Below are 21,597 nucleotides of genomic sequence, written 5' to 3'. Positions count from 1 at the left end.
ACTCCAAGATCTCTTTCCTGATTTCATAGAATCATAGAATACTAGGATTGGAAGGGACCTCGAGAGGTCATCGAGTCCAGTCCCCTGCCCTCATGGCAGGACCAAATACTTATAGCCAAATTAGCCCCCATCATACTGTACGTATAGTTGGGGTTATTTTTCCTGATGTGCAGTACTTTACACATTAAATTTCATTTGCCATTTTGTTGCCCAATCACTCAGTTCGGTGAGATCTTTTTGGAGTCCCTTACAGTCTGCTTCTGTCTTGACTATCCTAAAGAGTTTGGTATTATCCGCAAACTTTTTCCACCTCACTGCTTACCCCTTTCTCCAGATCATTTATGAATAAGTTGAAAAGAATTGGTCCCAGGACTGATCCTTGGAGGACACCACTAGTTACCCCTCTTCATTCTGAAAATTTACCATTTATTTCTACCCTTTATTTCCTGTCTTTTAACCAGTTCTTAATCCAAGAAAGGACCTTCCCTCTTATCCCATGGCCATGTAATTTACACAAGAGCCTTTGGTGAGGGACCTTGTCAAAGGCTTTCTGAAAATCTAAGTATACTATATCTACTGGATCCCCTTTGTCCGCATGTTTGTTAACCCCTTCAAAGAACTCTAAGGCTGTGTCTACATTGGCACCCTTTTCTGGAAAAGGGATGCTAATGAGACAAGTCGGAATTGCAAATGCCACGGGGGATTTAAATATCCCCCACGGCATTTGCATGAACATGGCTGCCGCTTTTTTCTGGCTCGGGGCTTTGCCGGAGAAAAGCACCAGTCTAGACGGGATCGTTCAGAAAATAAAGCCTTTTCCGAAAGATCACTTATTCCTCTTAAATTCAGGAATAATGGATCTTCTGGAAAAGGCTTTATTTTCCAAAAGATCCCATCTAGACTGGCGCTTTTCTCCATATTTAAATCCCCCACGGCATTTGCAATTCCGACTTGTCTCATTAGCATCCCTTTTCTGGAAAAGGGTGCCAATGTAGACACAGTCTAATAGATTAGTAAGACATGATTTCCCTTTACAGAAACCATGTTGACTTTTGTCCAACAAATTATGTTCTTCTACATGCCTCACAATTTTATTCTTTATTATTGTTTCGACTAATTTGCCCGGTACTGAAGTTAGACTTACCAGTCTGTAATTGCCAGGATCGCCTCTAGAGCCCTTTTTAAATATTGGTGTCACATTGGCTACCTTCCAGTCATTAGGTAAGGAAGCCTATTTAAAGGATAGGTTACAAACCACAGATAATAGTTCAGCAATTTCCCATTTAAGTTCTTTTAGAACCCTTGATGAATGTCATCTGGTCCCGGAGATTTGTTAACATAACTTTTTTGTATTTGTTCCAAAACCTCCTCTAATGACACTGCAATCTGGGACAGTTCCTCAGATTCATCACCCACAAAGGACGGTGCAGATTTGGGAATCTCCCTAATGTCCTCAGCCGTGAAGACTGAAGCAAAGAAATCATTTAGTTTATCCACAATGGCTTTCTCGTCCTTGATTGCTCCTATTATATCTCGATCGTCTAGGGGACCCACAGGTTTTTTAGGAGGCTTCCTGCTTTTAATATACTTAAAAACATTTTGTTATTTCTTTTTGAGTTTTTGGCTAGCTGTTCCTCAAAATCGTTTTTCCTTTTCTTATTACATTTTTACACTTGATTTGCCAGTGTTTATGTTCCTTTCTATTTATCTCACTAGAATTGGACTTTCACTTCTTAAAAGATGCTTTTTTGTCCCTCACTGCTTCTTTTACATGGTGGTTAAGACACGGTGACTCTTTTTTAGGTCTCTTGCTATGTTTTTTAATTTGGGGTATACATTTAAGTTGGGCCTCTATTATGGTGTCTTTAAAAAGTTTCCATGCAGCTTGCAGGGATTTGGCTCTAGTAATTGTGCATTTTAATTTCTATTTAACTAACCTCCTCATTTTTGCGTAATTCCCCTTTTTGAAATTAAATGCCAGAGTGCTGGACAGCTGAGGTGTTCGTCCCACCACAGGAATGTTAAATGTTCTTATATTATGGTCACTATTCCCAAGCGGTCCTGTAATGGTTATCTCCTGGACCTGATCCTGTGCTCCACTCAGGACTAAATCAAGAATTGCCTCTCCCCTTGTGGGTTCCTGTACCAGCTGCTCCAAGAAGCAATCATTTAAGCCATTGAGAAATTTTATCTCTGCTTCTCTTTCTGAAGTGACATGTATCCAGTCAATATGGGGATAATTAAAATCCCCCATTATTATAAAGTTCTTTATTTTGGTAGCCTCTCTAATCTCCCTCAGTACCCAAGCACCCAAAGGTCTCTAATCATCCCAGTACTATTGACTCTGGCTGCTAGGATTCATTGCTCTTTGTGCAGAGAGCTGTATTATTGACTGTGGCTGCTAGGCCACTCTGCCTTGTGTGCAGGGACCTTCAGCCTTGGGATGCACAACGATTGAGATCCAAGTGAGGAACCTCAGAGGCCCAATACCCCATCCAAGAAGAGCAAGTGGGCTAACCCCGCGACACTGTACCATAAATGCAAATGCACAGAATACTTATTCTCCCTGTCGTGTGTGAAAGGAACCTTTCAGAGACAGGCAGCCACCCAGAATTAAATCAGTGCTATGTTCTGTTTTGTTTTATAAAAACCTATGAAATGTGTTTTTAGAGTATTCTTCATTATAGGCTTATTTCCAAATCACAAGTGCATGTGATATCACTAAATGAAGATTAATGAGGGGGAGGGGAACAGAAACAGAAGTAAAACCAAGGCATTTTCTCCCCAAGAAATATGCCCCGTTCAAGATCTTTGGAAGAGAATGCTACTTACTGTCATTTGATTCCAGATTGTGGCTGAGTTGAGATTTTTTAATTAATTATTGGTGTAGGCTGAAGAGATCTAGTTTCTTCTTCTGTTTCCTCACTTTAAGAAGAGAAAAAAACATAGTTTTTTCATTACTCTTTCATTATTCTGGAAAAATTTAAAATATAATGTAAAGGAGTTTTGTAAATGAAAAGAAACTAAGCACCTGATCCATGACAGATGAAAAGATTCCCATCTACCTTCAGTGGGTTTGGATCACACCCTTAGTTTAATGAATCTGAACAAGTTATTGTTCAGTTAGAGTGACTCACATTAAAGGATGATATTGATCGAATAGGCATCACAGAAACTTGGTGGAATGAGGACATTCAATGAGACACAGTCATACCAGGATACAAAATATATTGGGAGGTCGTGCTGGTAGGGGAGTGATATTATACGTAAAAGAAAATGTAGAATCAAATGCAATCCAAATCTTAAATGAATCAAAAAGTTCCATACAATCTCTATGGATACTAATTCCATTCTCTAGTAAAAAGGGGAATAAAAATAATTAGGGGTTTGCAACAGGTGAAGAGAGGTTGAAATGATTGGTGTGGCAGTCAAAAAAGCAAACAGAAACATTAGGAATCATTAAAAAAAGGATAGAGAATAAGATAGAAAAGAAGTAGCTACTCTGTGCACTAACGGTGGTTCTTTGAGGTGTGTGTTCCTGTGAATGCTCCACTCAGGTCTCTGTGCATCCCTGCACCAGGGATCAGAGATTTTCAGTAGCAATGCCTCTTGTGTTGCACCTGTGCACTCAGTGCCCTCCTCCCTCTCGGAGGCCATGGAGTGCACGTGGCATGAGTCCCGTCTGTTCCTTTTATACCTGAAGTTCCTGTAGACTCCAAGCTGAGGGAAGGACAAGAGGGTAGTGGAGCACCCACAGGACATACCGGTACATCTCAAAGAACCACCGTTACTGCACAGGGTGAGTAACTTCTTTGTCAAGTGGTGTCCCTGTGGGTGCTCCACTCAATGACTCCATACCAATATCTGCCCCATCAAGGTGGGCATTGAAGTCTGTATAAGTGGAAGGAGGAAGGACCGCATCTGCTAGAGATATGGAGGGTATCCACCCTTTGTGTAGGGCCTAGTGATACGTGCAAGTATGGTAAGAGGACCATGTGGCTGCTCTACAGATGTCCGCCAGTGGTACATTATTGAGGAAGGCCATTGTAGTGGCCATTGCACGTGTGGAATGCGCTCTGATGGACTGCGGTGGCTGTTTGCTCTTAAGTTCATAAGTGGTGCATATGCAGCCTACAATCCATCTGGATAGGCACTGTGTGGAAACTGCTGTTCCTGTGCATGGCCCTGATCACGCAACAAAGAGCCTATCTGATTTCCTGGTCGCTCTAGTTCTATCAAGGTAGAACGCCACTGCCCTTCTTGCATCCAATGTATGTAATATAGCCTCCTTAGGGGAGGCGTGAGGTTTTGGAAAATAGGTCAGTAAGTAAATGGGTTTATTTACATGGAAGTTGGATATAACCTTAGGGAGAAACCTGGGATGGGGTCTAAGTATGACTTTATCCCTGGTAAATGTAATGAAGGGAGGGTCTGCCATGAGGGCTGCAATTTCTCCTACCCTTCTTGCTGATGTTATTGCCACTATGAATGCCACTTTCATAGATAGGTATTGTGGTGGTGTAGTGGCTAATGGCTCAAAAGGTGCTTAGTGAGCGTGTCAAGGACCAGATTCAGGTCCCACGGTGGCACTGGGGGGGCAGATGTTTGGATGCATTTTCTGTAAGCCTGTGAGAAAACGTTTCACCGTTGGATGTGTGAAGAGGAAGAAGCCGTATACCAGATCATGGAAGGCCATGATTGCGGACAGGTGGACCTGGACAGAGCTGATGGAGAGGCCAGCATTGCTGAGGTCCATGAGATAGTCGAGAAAGGTAGATATGGGGACTGTGGTGGGATACAAGTTGCTCATCGTGCACCATTGACGAAAACATGTCCATTTGTTCTGGTAGATGCTTCTCATAGAGGGACAACAGCTGTTTAGAAGAGCTTGTTTGACCCTGTCTGCGCAGGTAAGTTCTTCATTCTGGAACCATTGAGAACCCAAGCTGTGAGTTTCATGGTCTTGACATTGAGGTGACATATACTGCCTTGGCGCTGTGTGAGGAGATTTGGCACCACCCGGAGAAGCACAGGTTGATCTATGGACAGGCAGGATAGGCAAGGGAACCAGGGCTGTCTCAGCCAGGGGCTATTAAGATTACTGTGGCCCAATCGGATCAAATCTTATTGATCACTCTGGCGATGAGCGGGAATGGTGGAAAGGCCTAAAGAAGGGGAGCTGTCCAGTGGATGGTGAAGGCATCCCCTTCTGATCTCTTGCCTAGTCCTGCCCGAGAGAAGAATCTGTGGCATTTGTGGTTGTGCGGTGTTGTAAAGAGGTCCTGGTGTCTGCATTGCTGTTGGTGTTATGTGTTTCCTGATGCACCAGTTCCAGAATTTGACTACCTCAGCACATGGAGAGTGTGAGCGGGCACCTCCCTGCCCGTTGACATAAAACATGAATGGTGTGTTGTCCATGAGGACACGGATAGTTCTGCCCTTTATGAGGGGAAGGAAATGGGTGCATACCCTGTGAATGTCCCTGAGCTCAGGATATTGATGTGGAAGTGTCTCTCGTGTTGGGCCCATGTGCCCTGTATTGACACTGCACCAAAGTGGGCTCCCTAGCCCCTGAGTGATGCATCTGTTGTTATAGTAACTGAAGGATCTAGTTGATGGAAGAATATACCAGCGAGAAAGTTGTGCGCAGATGTCCACCATTCGAGGGACTGAAGTACAGGTGGAGATAGAGAGAGGTGCTTTGCGATGCTATATCGGGCTGTAGGCAATGCAGGGAGGTCCTGAAGCAAATCTTGTAATTTGGCATAATTGGCGTGATTATAGTTGGCCAATAATGCTGTGTAATTAGATATGTGGAATTGGAGTGTGGCCGAAGAGTACACTTTGTGGCCCAAAGCATCTAGCCGTTTGTGTTCTTTGTCATGGGGCGTAGATTTAAATTGTGGATTCTTAGCCCTGTGATTCACAGAGTCCATTACCAGGGAATTTGGCTGTGGATGGGCAAATAGAAAGTCTTTGCAGAGATGAAGTATATTCTGTCCGCTCTACAGTTTGTGGGTGGGACAGGGGCTGGATTTTGCCACAAAGCATCCGAAGATTTGAGGATAGCTTCATTGATAGGTAAAACTATTTTGGAGGATGCTGAGGGTTGTAATATGGTGAGTAATTTATATTGTTTATCCTGCACCTCTTGTAGTGTAATTTCTTGTGACTGTGCTACCCGTTTAAAAAGTTCCTGAAAATGTTTCAGGTCATCTGCCAGGGGAGAAGGTGAGATCTGAAATACTGCTTCGCCTGCTTAGACCTGGATTCATGTAAGGAGGTCTCTGAATCCGACTGAGGTAAGTGATCCTGCTCAGTGGAGCCCATCTGAGAATTTACTGAGGGTGGGCAAGCAGGTGGGGCGTGTGCAAAAATTGAGGGCGAGTGCCTAGAGATGCAGTGTTGCCTAGATGTAGAGGCTGTGTGTCTTGATTAGTAATTGTGAGGGGACCGCGGTTGGTACCCCTGCCATGTATCCCAAGGACTCCACTAAGACGGGAGCTGATGTGGGGGATACATCCATGGTTGGCTGGGCCAAATAGGATGTTGTTGGAGAGAGTAATCCTGGTATGAATGCCAGGAAGTTAGTGAGGGAGCATGGGAGGACCTGCTCCTATGTCCGCTACCGTAGTCAGACCTTGGGGAGAGCAGTATCGGCAAATGGGGGCCACTCTGAGAGATGTTAGAGTGCCCCTGCACCGTGGAGTGTGGTGAGGCAGTTACTCCTCTTGACTCAGGCTGAGGAGATTTTTGTAGGTGCTGTGTCTTGCACAGCACTTTCTTGTGCTGCTGTGCCATAAGGCGGTCACAATCACTCTGCCTGGTTAAATTGGGTGCAGAGGGAGAGCTCACCGGAGCAAATGGAGAAGGCATATGTGGCTTATCTGAAACTGCTTCCTCACTGCCACTTGCAGATATGGCGGTGTTAGTTTGTGCCTCAGCGCTCCTGGCTGGCACTGACTTGTGTTTCTCCGCAGTACCAGACACTAATGGCACTGGGGAACGAGAGGCTCTAGGCAGCTCAGACAGGGAGCATGCCAGGGAAGCCCTTGCGGCCTGAAAGCCTTTGCACGGTAATGAAGCTGCCCTGCTGGAGAGCTTTTGCTGCACCCGCATGTCCTCTGGTTTGTCCCTTGGTGATTGAAGAGACTTTTCCCAGAGAATTGCTTTGAGCCACAATTCGCGGTCCTTTCTCGCCCTTGCCAACATGTTCAGGCTATGCAGGCATTTCTGCGCGATCTGAGACTCCCCCAGGCATTTGACACATGACACATGGCCATCTGAGGTACGCATTGAGTCTCTGCAGGAATCACATCTTTTGAAGCCAGAGGAATCCGGCATTGTAGCGGAGAAGAAAAGCCATTACATCCACGGCTAACGCTATTTTTTTGTTTCTTGAAGTTAATGTCGAGAAGATTAACTAACTAAAACTATGAGGAAAAGGGATAAAAATAACTAAGGGATTCAATTGTTTCTATCAGGAGGAAGAGCACTGCTGAGCTCCATCTTCAGCCAGGGACAGTTGAAAAGGAACAGACGGGACTCACACCACATGCATGCTCCAAGGCCTCCGAGGGAGGAAGGGTTGCTGAGTGCGCAGGCGCAGAGCGAGGGGAACTGTTACTGAAAATCTCTTATCCCTAGCACAGGGATGCACCGAGACCTGAGTGGAGCACCTACAGGGACACCACTCGACGAAGAATATTGTATTGCCTTTAAATAAATCCATGGTATACACACATATTGAATACAGCATACAGCTGTGGTTGCCTCATCTCCAAAAAGATATACTGGCATTGGAAATGGTTCAGAAAAGGGCATCAAAAATTATTAGGGGTTTGGAATGGGTGCCACATGAAGAGAGATTTTAAAAAATGGTACTTTTCAGATTAGAAAAGAGGAGACAAAGGAAGGATAGGATAGAAGTCTATAAAAATCATAACAGGTATGGAGAAAGTGAATAAGGAAAAGTAATGTACTTGTTCCTGTAGCATAAAAACTAGGGGTCACCAAATGAAATTAATGGGTAGCAAATTGAAAACAAACAAAAGGAAGGTTTTCTTCACGTAGCACATAGTCAACCTGTGGGCTCCTTGCCAGAGAATGTTGTGAAGACCAGGAGTTTAACAGGATTTAAAAAATAACTAGATATGGTCATAGGGGTTGATCCAACAATGCTTATTAGCCAGGATGGGTTGGAATGGTGTGCCTGGCCTCTGTTTGTCAGAGACTGGAAATGGATGACAGGAGAGGGATCAGTTGATTAATACTTGTTCTGTTCAATCCCTCTGGGCCATCTGGCATTGATCACTGTTGGAAGACAGGATGCTGGGCTAGATGAACCTTTGGTCTGACCCAGTGTGGCCATTCTTATGTGCACACTAAAAAAGAACAGTGGGGGTTAATCCAAATCCATTACAGTCAGTGGCAGGATCTTCATCACCAGTAGATAAGTCCCTTAGATTCTTTTAATTTACAAAACTCCTTCATATTCAAGTCACCCATGTTAGGAGTTCTGTAACTCTCACATGAGGAGGATTAATAAGGTTCATCATATGCAGCAGGAAGTGCCATTAAAAATATCAGACTTCTATGTAAGCTTGTCTCTCATCAACAGAAACTGGAACAGTAAAAGCTATGACCTCATCCACCTGGTCTTTCCAATAACCTGGGATCAACATGGTAACAATATTGCAAATATTAAAAACCCAACATTCATACGACCAAGGTACCTGCAATAGCATCTTAGAAACTCAGGAATATTGCTGTCCAGTGCACAGCAATCCCTGGAGAGAGACCGGTTGAGTTTAATGGACCTGCCCCCCTCTGAGAGAGACATTAACCATGTGATGTGTTGATGAGTAAGCGCTTGACTGACAGATCAGGAGACCCCAGTGTAGTCACAGAATAGGTGCAGCACAGAGAACAGTGAGACAGGCTTCCCTCACTGATGTACCTCAAATGGCAGAATCAATAGAGCTCCTACAGGGGCAGCTCAGCAGTTCTGTCGTTAGGGCCCATTCAGTTCTTGACCTCTATGAGGAGGCTGAAAATCACTGGCTGCTAATGAGAATGGTTTTAGGGTATTGGCGCTTGTCCACTCGACACGGAACTGTGTCCACCACCTCGCTGCACTTGAGCCACAGAACAGGCCTCAGTGCATTTTTGGCAGTGGCAATGTGCTGAGAGAGAGAATGTAGCCAGTAACACAGGGGTTTTTTTTTAAGAACTGATTGAAAGTTATGGTTTGGAGGGTCGGGAGTTGCTTTTTGTGGAACAAAAACTGGCCTGAAATTACAACAAATATGGAGTGTAAGGATACATAGGGAACAGGAGTCTGAGCTATGATAGAGGCAGCAGTGCAGCGGGGTGGAGCGGATGGTGGGCCGAGGCAGCTCTGTGGATCTGGCACATGAGGAGAACCAGCTTAAAAGCTGCTTCTCTACACATATCAACTTCCACCTGTCACAGCAGCACAGGCAGAAGCAAGCAGCTCACATGAGCCAAAAACGCAGGGAACTGGCTTGAAAGCTCCATGGTCTAGTGCTCTTTGGAAGCCAGCTTAAAAGCTGACTCCCCACGGAACCAGCTCCCGCTCCCCTGCTTACTGCTGCTGAATACATGTAGTTGAATATGCCTACAGAAATACACCTAGGCCAGTGATCTCCAACCTTTTTAACCACAAGATCACTTTTTCAATCTAAGTGCACTGTAAGATCTACCTCAAACCCAAATACCCTTGTCCCACTTCCTTCCCACTCCTTCTTTGAGGCCCACCCCTGCTCCATCCTTTCTCTGAGGTCTCACCCTGCTCGTTCCATCACCCTTCCTCCCCCATCCTCACTCACTTTCGCCAGGCTGGGGTAGGGGGTTGAGGTGCAGGCTCTGGTCTTGGGCCAAGGAGTTTGGCTTCTACTGTCCATGGTTTCCCATTACTGATCAATGGGAACTGCAGGAATGGTGTCTGTAGACAAGGAGAGCATGTGGAGAGCCCCTGCTCTGCCTTTCTCAGGAGCTGCAGGGACATGCCAGCCATATCCAGGAGCAGCAATTATCATTGGGATAATGACTCTAGCCACGACAGGTTCAGCATTTTAGAACTCACTACTCAAATAAGTACATTTAAATGTAAGAGAGAAATGAAAGTTATGGAATGCACAGACCAGCCACAAACCAAAAGTAACCCACTTTGCAAGCAGTAAAAGTAACAACAGCAGCCCACATATGTGTTGGGTCAGGGGACGGGAGTGGAGGACAGTGTGTGCTCACCGAACCAAATGAATTCCCTGTAGAGTGTAACGTATACTGAATATGCTGTTGTCGCTGTTGTGCTTTGTGTGTCTGTTAACTGCAAGTATTGTTATTTGAAGTTAGAGGTTTTGTTAAATAGTAGTGTTAAGAGTTTAGATAAATGATTAGCCTTATGAGTGAGATTGATGTAAATGTAACTGTTGATAATCCCTGGTCCCTTGTTGACAACTATTGGGATTTAGAAAAAACTCAGGGAATTTTCCTTTACTGTATTGCATTTTGTTTATTGTTCCTGCTAGTAGTTATTTGGTGCCCATGCATGTAAGAAACTGATATAATAAAAAGTTATAATTGGAAGCATTTTAATAAAAGTTTAAAAGATATTCAGTACAAGGTTGCTTGTTTCTGCACCTCCTCGGGGCTGGCCACATTCTCGAACCTTCTACTTTACTCCACAACCTTCAACATCCAGTGAAAGGGAACACCCAGCTTGTCACAGGATCAGGCCCCTTTCCCCAAAAGGCTTAATCCAAAAGCCTCCAGAAGTCAATGAAAAAAACTCCAACTGGGTTCAAAGGACTTTGGCCAGGCTCTAAATTACACGGTCTCCTCCAGTCATTAGGATGAATTAACTACATTCTGCCATACTTCACCTAAGAACTGTATCAAGCTTTGTTTGTTGCTATCCTGTTTTGTTCTTTTTTATCCCCTCCACATTTGTATGTAAGACTGGGCAATTTTTCATTATTGACTCTGCGGTCACATGGATTATTATTTTATCTTTCTTTAACCCAGACAAAATATTTACAGGCAGTCCCCGGGTTACATGGATCCGACTTACATCGGATCCCTACTTACAAACGGGGTGAGGCAACCCCGCACTAGCTGCTTCCCCCCAGCAGACCAGGGAGACACGAAGCTAGCGCCCCCCCCAGCAGACCAGGGAGACGCGGAGCGGCTTTTCTCAGCAGACACCTCAGCTTGAGAATAAAGGACTGAGGGAAGTGAGGTGTGGGAGAATAAAAGTGAGCTCTGGAGAAATGTTTGGCTAGAGTTTCCCCTACAATATGTACCAGTTCCGACTTACATACAAATTGAACTTAAGAACAAACCTACAGTCCCTATCTTGTACGTAACCCGGGGACTGCCTGTACTTCCTAGCATGTTTGTTCCTCTGAGATGCCCTGGTGTGGCCTTTCATGTATACTCACTATCTTCCCCTATCGTTTCATGTATCATGCCCCCTTAGGCCATGTTTTCCAAGAAGTGATGACTTCATTGTAATTCACTCTCATCCAGCTCTTGTACATTGGAGAATTTTTGCCACTAACAAGTTGGTTAACAAAAAGTATAGAAGTCAATTTGTACTGAATAATGTGGATGTTGGTGACTAATGCTAACCAGGGAACAAGTATGTCGAACCTAAACATATTTGGACATTTTGTTTGCCCATAGAACCACACAATTCAATGAACATGAAGAATACCTCCTGGCCTCCATGGAGAAGTTAGTAATTTTACCAGAGATGATGGAATGTAGTGTGATAATGACAAATTAAATGAATCAGTTTATCAGTATACACAGCCTAATGTTGCAATGCTTCTGTGCTTTGAAAGCTCCCACTCACACAAATGGACACTACGTGTGTACATAAGAAATACAGGATAAGGTCCAAAACTATAATATATGAGATATTATCAGTAAGTTACATTTTTACTGATTTATTCTTCCCTTATTCCAATCCCATGGTTTCTCACTATTATTCATTGCCTATGGGTACCTCTATACAGCAGTGTTATTTCAAAATAACAAAGTGAGCATCTACACAGCAAACCCATTATTTTGAAATAATTTCAAAATAATCGGCATCTTATTTTGAAACCCATAACCATCAATTTATGAGGAATAATGCCTGTTCCAGAATAGTTATTTTGAAATAGGGCATGTGTAGACAGTGCAGCTGTGGTTATTTTGAACTAAGTGGCCTCCAGGGCTTCCCACAGGTGCCCTGCTGGCCACGCTCCTCAGAACTCTATAGTTCCCCTTTCCCTGCAGCCTCTTTGCCCTACCTCTGCCATGGCAGATCCCAGCATGCCATCTGAGGCCAAAAGACGAGGGTGCCATTGCGGACTGAGGTGGAGATCCTGAATCTCACTGAGATCTGGGGGGAGCAGTCCAACAGCCAGGATCTCCATGTCAGATGGCACAATGCCAAAGTCTATGGCTGCATGGCCGACAGCCTAGTCCAGAGAGGGCACAACCACACTCTGGACCAGGTCAGAATGAAGATCAAGGCCTATTCCAAGGCCAGGGAAAGGAGTTCCCAGTCGGGAGCAGCACTCCAGACCTGCCACTTCTACCAGCTCGACTGCAAGATTACCTCCTGTCCCCTTGTTGTCGACTCCAACCTGGAAACGCCTGTTGTCAGCCTCTCAGAGGGTGTGGCAGTGGAGGAGGATGACGACATTGATGACAAGGAGGTGACCACCACACATAGCATGTCCACTGGCCAGGACCTCACCTTGGTACCTGTAGCAGGTACACCATTCCAGGATGTCACCCAGGGCTGGGATGAGGCCAGGGAAAGCCCCATCAGGTGAATTCCATTACTTTCCCTGGACACATTTGGGCAGAGTGGAGAAGGGCTGTGCACTCCTCGCCTGGCCTTTTTGGCCAAGAATCATACAGCAGCCTGTGCATGTGGCTTCACATGGAGCAGCAGTCCAGAGCAGACAGATGCATTGAGGCAGCTGCTCAGGAACCTTGCACTCCTACTCACTGGGTTTCTGGAGATGCCTGCCTTACTCCCATTCCCGTGGTGAACACTTTCCCACCAAAGCCATCAGTAGGGAGGATGGGGGTGTCAGATGCACACACAGCAGTGCCACACACGGCATATGGTCATGCCCACACTCCCGGGGCAGCATGGTGAGGACACCATTCCCCCACCAGGGGAGCCTGCCATGAGGGCAAGGGGGAGGAAGTGGTGGGGATCCCAGCAGCACCTTCCCCAGCAAGTGGCATTTGCCACTCACACACCTCTCCCCCAACACCCTTCCTCATTGCTCCAGCAGGCGGGTACAAGTCCCCTCTTTGCAGGATACCGCCACTGTCAGTCCCGACGTGTGCATGGCTCAGAAGGAAGCCCATCACTCATCTCCCGCCCACAGGCTCCTGACCTGGCTGGCATCTTCCCATGCCTGCTTGTCCCCAGGATATGGAGGTGGCAAGGCTCCTCCGGGACATTGGGGCCTGTTGTCTAGGCCACAGATGGCCTTGCTCCAAGCACATCACCTTTGTCTGACCTGAAACCTTTCAGTGTCAGCTCAGAGTTGAGGGCACCTGCTACACCTCCCACACAGCCTCCCACCCCCATGGGAGCCGCTGCCACAGATGAGCCTGTGAGGACCTGGGAGTGGGAGCACATCGCCATCCTTCCAGGGAGGCAGCCTCCACCACTCCCCACTCCTTCCCTAGGAAACCCCTTTCCAGAAGTTCACCACTCTCCTGGGACAATAGCACAAGAGCGACATACCTGCATAACCACAGCCCCGATGGTTGCTCTCCCCACACCAAATTGGTTTCCGATGGAGCAGTAGCTGTCCGGTGTGGCAAGCTTCTAGATGGCGATGAGTGCTTCTGGAGGGGTATGGCGGGTCACATGTGGAGGTCCTATCGCCTGAGGGCAGGGGTGAGCCATTGGCAGAGCTCCATGAAAGTGTCCTTCTACATGCAGAAATTCTGGAGCCACTGCTGGTCATCCCACCACTCCATGATTCAGTTCCACCAGTTGGAACTGGTGTCCCTTCTCCATAAGCAGCGATGCACGGCATGCACGGGAGGAAGGGAGGGTCTGTGCTGCATGAGCAGCATGTGGAGAGAGGACAGGTGGTGCCCCACAATGAGCAGGGGGTCCTGTTTCTGCAGAGCCATGAGCGCAGCCTGTGATGTGGCATGAGGTCTAAGAGCTGTCAAGTGCTTGCAGGCAGGTCTGACTCCAGGGCTGGGAGTGTTGTGGTGTCCGCAAGGGCAACAGGAGCAGCCAGTGCTGCTCTTTTGCTGTCTCTCGGGGAGGTAGGCAAAAGAGAGGAGCCTGAGACATGGCTGTACAGGGGGGGTTCTTTTAAGCTCGAGCCTCAGATAGCTTCAAGCAGTAGCTCCAGAAAGTGATTGCTGTCCTGATGCTCAGCTTCAAGTGGCCTTAAATGCAATTAAGAGTCCAGTGAGTGTGGATGGTCTATTTTGAAATAGCTTAGTACTAGTACAATGGGTTTTTTCTGTGTAGACATGCAATTTTGAAATAAGCTATTTTGGAGTTTCTATTCTGAAATAGCTTATTCCGACATATGTGTGCAATGTAGACGTAGTCTAAGGGGCCTTGATCTTGCAGTGAACAGACTGGATTACAGGAAGGGACCTAAACAAATCATTTCAGGGCAAAAAATGGGACTTTTTATTTATCTGCAAAGTATCCATTTACTTTTGTATTTCATATAAATAATAAATTATATACATTTAAAAGTATAATTATAAAAACGGCCATTAATAAATACAGGTATGCCTGGGTGGTCGACAAATACCTTTGATGTCGGCAGGGGAGCGTCCAGACTATCGCGCTGAGCCGACAAACAGCTGATCAGCTGTTTGTCGGCTCAGCGCGGCAGCCATGTAAATTTAAATGAAGCAGCGATTATTTAAATCGCCGCTTCATTTTACTATGTCCGGTAGCCTAATCTACATGCCTCTGGCGACAGAGGCATGTAGTCTAGACGTACCCATAGTGACCGCGCTGTTCAAAAGCGCAGGTCCCGTTTGTAACTCGGGGACCACATTTACGACTGCTCGACAGGAGCTTTGGTCGTAAATGCAAACAGTTGTAACTCGACCGTTCACAACTCAGGGACCGGCTGTCGACCCCAGGGGAGGGGCTAGGAGCCAGTGTGCTCCAGCTTCACTTAGGAAAAGCCCCCTGTCACTCTGAGCTGCTGCCTCTGTAACAGAAGTGGCAGTGCAGGCTGCCAAGCAGAAGTTGGTCCGTGAGTGGAGTCAGCTTAAAAACCAGCTTCCCTGGTGGACCAGCTCCTCACCTGTCGCCATGTGCTGCTGCCGCTAATAAAGAGGCAGGTGTACAAGCGTGGCAGTAGCCCTTGTCGGGGGGGGTGGGGGGGGAAGGTGTCTGAAGTCATGGTAAGCTGGAACTGAGCCAGGCTGCCTACCAGCCCAGCTCCTAATATGCCTTAAATGCAGAGCCACATCAGAGGTAGGTCCCAGATCTGGTGCAAGCCAGGATTAAGCCAGGCTGCTAGCCAGCATGCTAAAAAAGTACTGATGGGGGGCGGGGGAATGTGTGTAGTCTATAGCATTAACTGATAAGCTTTAGCTTGTCGGTTAATTGACTGACTACATTATTAGATTCCTACAGTGACATAACAAATGAAGTGGGTTCTGCCCATAATTCTATATATTTTGGTTAGTTTTTGAGATGCCACCGGCCCACTCCGGCTGTGTCTAGACTGGCAAGTTTTTCCGCAAAAGTGTCTGTTTTTGCAGAAAAACTAGTCGGCTGTCTACACTGGCTGCTTGAATTTCCGCAATAATACTGACTTCCTACTGTAAGAAATCAGTTCTTCTTGAGGAAATACTATGCCGCTCCCGTTCGGGCAAAAGTCCCTTTTGCACAAAGCTTTTGCACAAAAGGGCCAGTATAGACAGCTCAGATTTGTTTTCCGCAAAAAAGCCCCGATCGCAAAAATGGTGATCGGGACTTTTTTGTGCAAAAGCGCGTCTAGGTTGGAACGGATCCTTTTCCGCAAAAGTGCTTTTCTCCGTGCCAATCTAGACGCTCTGTTCCACAAATGCTTTTAACGGAAAACTTTTCTGTTAAGAGCATTTGCAGAAAATCATGCCAGTCGAGACGTAGCCTCCTCGTTTTGCCATCCCAGCCTCAAAACCGGCCGTCAGGGGGCCGGACTCAGCCCTGGACAGTCCATGCGCCCTGGGGTGAGCCAACAGCAGAAGCAGGACCCCACCGCAGCCTGCGCCCGCAGCCATGTTTAGCCCCTCTCCCCCCGGGCAAGGCAACGGCCAAATCCCCCGCCGCCAGCCGTGACCAGAGCGCCCGCCCCGCTGGCCAGGAAGCCCCCCTCGAAGCTGAGCCGGGACCCGCTCCGGGAAACTCTCCTCCGCGCGCGGCTCGGTGCTCACGAAGTAGCCGGCAGCCGGGGCCAGCAGCGCCCCCACCGGCCACGTGGCGGAGCCAAGGGGGACTCAGCGGCGCAGCAGCAGGGGGCACTTCCGGCTCACACCTCGCCCCTTCCGGGGCAGAGCGGACCCCCCCCCCCCCGCTGCCAGGAGCGCTACGGTGGCTACTGAGGGACATGCCGCGTGCTCACAGTCACACGAGGCAGTGCCAGCAGGCAGACATGCAGGAGCTGAGATTTGTCAAAAGTGAGACCTCGCGGCGCATCACACGCGCCAGTTGCTCTCACTGCTGCCTGAGCCCGGGCTTAGGAGGGAAACAGCCACCCTGCCAGCCCGTCATAAGCACAGAGCAGCCCGCTCGCCTTCTCCCTGTTGCACCAAACCAGCAGAAGAGGTTGAAGCTCGAGGGCTCTTCAGCCATCTACCCATAAGCTGAGACTTGCTCAGGAACAACTGTCTCAGTCATTGGAAGCAGGATGGGTGTATCATCATCACATGCACTATTTCTGCTAAAAGACATGAACTCAGTTACACTTGCCGTTTGTATCCAGTGTAATCAGAATATTTGCTACATGTGGTTCAAAGTACTGAGCTATATAGTTCACTTGCAACTAATGATAATTAGGACTCATGCTGCGTCTTTTTCATGAGTGTTCTTTATTGACAAAAGTAGTCTATTTGAAGTCAACTGAGCGAGTTGTATTAATTAGAGTTCATGACATATCTATAATCACATTGCAAATCAGCATCAAAGATGAGATTAGTCTCTTGTAGATGATAGCTTTGGGATTATATTTGATAGCTTTTGCTGGAGTCATTAATATTTGCTTGGGTTTTTTTTTTTTGTTTGATTTTTGTCTTATTTTCAGTGGTGACCAGGTTCATTTTAGTCACATGCAGCTTGTTTTCTTGGTCTACTGCCAGTTTCACTTACTCAAAAGGGGAAGAATTCTCTCCAAGGTTTGCTTTTTGTTAGTCTCTAAAGTTACAGGACAACTCGTTTTTTAAGCTCCCCCCCAAAAAAAAATGTCATTAGATGTTTGAGATGCAGTAGGGTTAAGCCATAATTCTTACAGAACAGTTCCTCCACAGAATTTAGATAAAAACTGCTCATTCACTCATTGAGACTATTCCCTTGGGAGGGCAATGATATCCTCTACAATTCTTAAATAATTGACAGTGGTCCCCAACGTGGTGCCCGGGGGCGCCATGGTGCCCGGGGGCGCCATGGTGCCCGGGGGCGCCATGGTGCCCGGGGGCGCCATGGTGCCCGGGGGCGCCATGGTGCCCGGGGGCGCCATGGTGCCCGGGGGCGCCATGGTGCCCGGGGGCGCCATGGTGCCCGGGGGCGCCATGGTGCCCGGGGGCGCCATGGTGCCCGGGGGCGCCATGGTGCCCGGGGGCGCCATGGTGCCCGGGGGCGCCATGGTGCCCGGGGGCGCCATGGTGCCCGGGGGCGCCATGGTGCCCGGGGGCGCCATGGAGCCTGTCAGGACATTTCTGTGTGCCCACTGAGTGATCAGGGCCGGCCCTACCCCCTGGTGCACGGCGCATGGGTGGCGCCAGCCCCAGGTGCACAGCACATGGTCCATGCCAGCCCAGGGCGCATGGCAGTTAGGTGGCCCCACCCCTGGGTGTGCAGCGCGAGGTCTTTGCTGGCCCTCGGCATGCGGCGTATGAGCGGCGCCGACCCTGGGCGTGCAGCACATGGGCAGCCCTACACCCGGGTGAGCGGTGCAAGGGCTGTGCCGGCCCTGGGCTTGCAGCGTATGAGCGGCGCCAACCTGGGCACGTGGCATAGGGGCAGCCCCAGCTCCGGGTGTGCAGCACATGGGCTGCCCTGCCACTGGGCGCACAGCGCATGGGCGTTGCCAGCTCCTGGGTGCATGGCACAGGCAGCGGCTCCGGGCACGCAGCACATGGGTGGTGGTGGCCCTGCCCCCGGGACATGGGCTGTTCCGGCCCTGGGTGCGCAGCGTGTGTGCGGCCCCATTCCTAGGCGTGCAGCACAGTTGCGGTGCCAGCCCCGGGAGTGCGGTGCATAGGTGGTGCCAGCTCCGACAACGCAGCGTATGGGTGGCCCGGCCCTCTGGCGCGTGCATGGCCCCGCCCCCGGGTGCCCGGTGTGTGAGTGACCCCGCCCCCGGGCGTCCGGCAGCCCCAAAAGGTTGGGGACCACTGATTTACATGTTTCCAGTACCTACTTGCCAAAGTTGAAGATTATTTCAATAATATTTCTTACCATTAATAAATTCTGAAATGTATTTCTGAACCAGTTATTAGCAGTGGCTATTATTTAAAATGTAGACACACAGATTTGGGGAATTCTTTAAGCAGTGAATAAAAATAATCTACCAAAATTCTATACCATGTATTTGGGGAAATGTCTCAAAAGCTGAGCTAATACAATTATAAAGAGAAACAGGAAAAAGATGTCTCTTGCCACCCTTATTATTTGACATATTTATTGAACCATTAGAAGATTTACCCAGTATTGTGCAGGTCCTTAATATTTTTAATTCCCCCCCTTCCCAAAAAAGTGCATGTTTCATTTAAATAATTGTTCTGGGATGGGGCTGGACATGAGGGGTTCACTATGCAGGCTGCCTTGCAAGCACACACAGAGGTGGGATGCATTTGTCTTGGGTGGAACAGGTCTAGATTTTTCTGCTCCCTATGTTCCCCAGCCAAAGCGAGGAATGTAGCAAAATGTGCATTTTCCCCTCGTTCCCTGACAAAGGGGAACAGCCAGCAATGTCTGTGTACAAATCCGAGGGGGAGAGGGAAGCTGTAGCTCCCTTTCCCTTTCTAAAGGGTGGGCGGGGGTGAGAGGCTCAGGGCTGGGACAGTCCCAGCCAGCAGCGCCCCCACAGCCAGCTACTTTGACCCACCTGATGATTCTGTTTCTTTTCCGCATGTTTTTATGAGAAGCAATCCTATTCCAGTAACATCCTATTTTCTTGGCACACTGAAATCCTTACCTTGCTTTAAGTTATAAGAGGAAGCTTTATACCAAATTTGGTGGTCATAACTTTTACTGTTTCAGGAGTTATTGAACAGCCAGACTGACAGACAAACTATCTCAAATATACTGTAGATTAGAAGAAAAGATATGGGGGACTGCCAAAATAATTTTGGGGGGAATAGAAAGCAAAGTTTCATTAAGCACTGATAGCCATATGCTTTTTACAAGAAAGAGTTGAAGCTTTTGGTCAGGAATTAAGATACAATAACAAATACACATGAAAAGAAGTGGGTAATTACATTACATATGTATGCATTAATGTATCATCTAAACTGGGGAAGCTGTTTAAATTAAATATTGAGCCATTAATAATGACAGTTATTTACAATGACCTAGAAATTTTGCGATATCAACAACTTCAATAGGTAGCTATAATTAAAATCCACATCGTGCCCAGGTGTTGTGTCCTTTTCCCATTATTCCCTATAAACCTCTGAAAACAAAATTAAAAAAATTAAATGAAGTTATTCATCAATTCCTATGGTCAAATCAAAATGGAATGGCTGGAATGTCCAGTTGAAATGGGAGGCCTGACATGATGAGACTTCAGGAGATACTATAAGAAAACAAAGATTAGGCCAATACTGGAATGACTCTCCGTTACAGTCTCCCTAAACAAGAAATATGATTGATTACACGTATAGTCATACACAGTTAAGTAGGTTTGAGAGGACGGAAGGAAATATTAATAGTATAACATGGTGTGGTCAATATGCAATATGTTGCTTAAAATGTTTTTTGTTAAGATATGTGTCAAGACAAGGTCCGAGTAATTTCTGATTGTTAATTACTAGATACCAACAAGAATAATCTTTTCTCAAAACAAAACTATTAGAAGTGCTTGTGTTACTAAAACAGTGTGATACTTGGAGTAGGGAACATTTGATTAAACAGTTGGGTTACTTACTTTGATTAAGTCCCAAAACACAAAGTATGGATGATGTTTCACAAAGAACAAAATAAATGGAAAAACTTTAAAAACAATAAATAGTCTGGTAGCACTTTAAAGACTAACAAAACATGCAGATGATATCATGAGCTTTTATGGGCACAGCCCACTTCTTCAGATGACCGGAGTGTTGGATGTCCAGAATCAAAATATCCAATACTCCAGTCACCTGAAGAAGTGGGTTGTGATGATACCATCTACATGTTTTGTTAGTCCTTAAAGTGCTACCAAACTATTTGTTGTTTTTCAAGTTTTCCCTGTTACATAATAACTTGGCTACCCCTCTGAAGCAAAATAAATGGAGTCAGACATTTAGAGGTCTTTCACTTATTAGATGCTTTTATTGGCTGACCTGAAAAAGCTTTTATTATTAAAAGCAGTGTACTTAAGATGAAGGCTCCAAAATGAATTTAAATTGATAGTTCATTCAAATTAGTCTAGAGCAAGAAAGTAAAACAGTTAATCCACAGATTTTATAATTCACACACACACACACACACACACACACACACACACACACACACACACACACACACACACACACACACACACACACACACACACACACACCATTTTCTTCCCAGTTTTAAGTTAAGGTTTAATACCAGAAACATCTTTGAAGTAAGATCTCATATCACTAAGAACTTGTTACAAATACACTACAATATCTTTACAAATATGCTTATGAGGTATCAAATCATTAAAACAAAGCTACATAATGTATGTTGTATGAAAGAAGCTTTGCTTTTTTTTTTAGTTTTTTGCTAATGGTCTGATCTCAATAGCACTCAAGGACCTGAAGAATCAGGGCCTAAGGGTCCAATCCTGCATTATGTGAGACATTTTCAATTTCCAGTAAAAGGGAACACCCAGTTCTTCACAGGATCAGGCCCCTTTCCCCTAAGAAACTGATAAAACTCCATTTAAGTCAATGAAAAACTATCAGTTGTTTCAATGGGCTTTGGACAGGCTCTAATTTAAACTGACTCTTCCAGTCATTAGGGTGAATTAGTGATATTCTGCAGTACTTCACCTAACTACAATCTCCCTACAGCTGCATCTAGCCCCTTTATTGCTATCCTGTTAAGTTTTGTTCCCTCCCTTTCGCCCTCCACATTGTATGTAAGGCTGGGCAATTTTTCCTTATTGACTCTGTGGTCACATGAAC

General features: G+C 46.5%; 1 long non-coding RNA gene across 1 annotated transcript; it reads right to left on the bottom strand.

Annotated features, from left to right (window-relative positions):
* Window positions 1-909: 909 nt before the first annotated feature.
* On the bottom strand, window positions 910-16,581 carry LOC142818506 (uncharacterized). The gene is made up of 3 exons (XR_016348345.1): window positions 13,790-16,581; window positions 12,635-12,783; window positions 910-2,925 (listed from the first exon to the last, which is right to left on the bottom strand). It is a non-coding gene; the product is annotated as an uncharacterized LOC142818506 (long non-coding RNA).
* Window positions 16,582-21,597: the final 5,016 nt, after the last annotated feature.

Source organism: Pelodiscus sinensis, chromosome Z (genome assembly GCF_052426305.1).
Source record: "Pelodiscus sinensis isolate ZL-2025 chromosome Z, ASM5242630v1, whole genome shotgun sequence".
In the NCBI taxonomy this organism is placed as follows: domain Eukaryota; kingdom Metazoa; phylum Chordata; order Testudines; family Trionychidae; genus Pelodiscus; species Pelodiscus sinensis.
The sequence above is the reverse complement of the archived record's forward strand: the minus strand, read 5'-3'. Positions and strand labels throughout refer to the sequence as shown.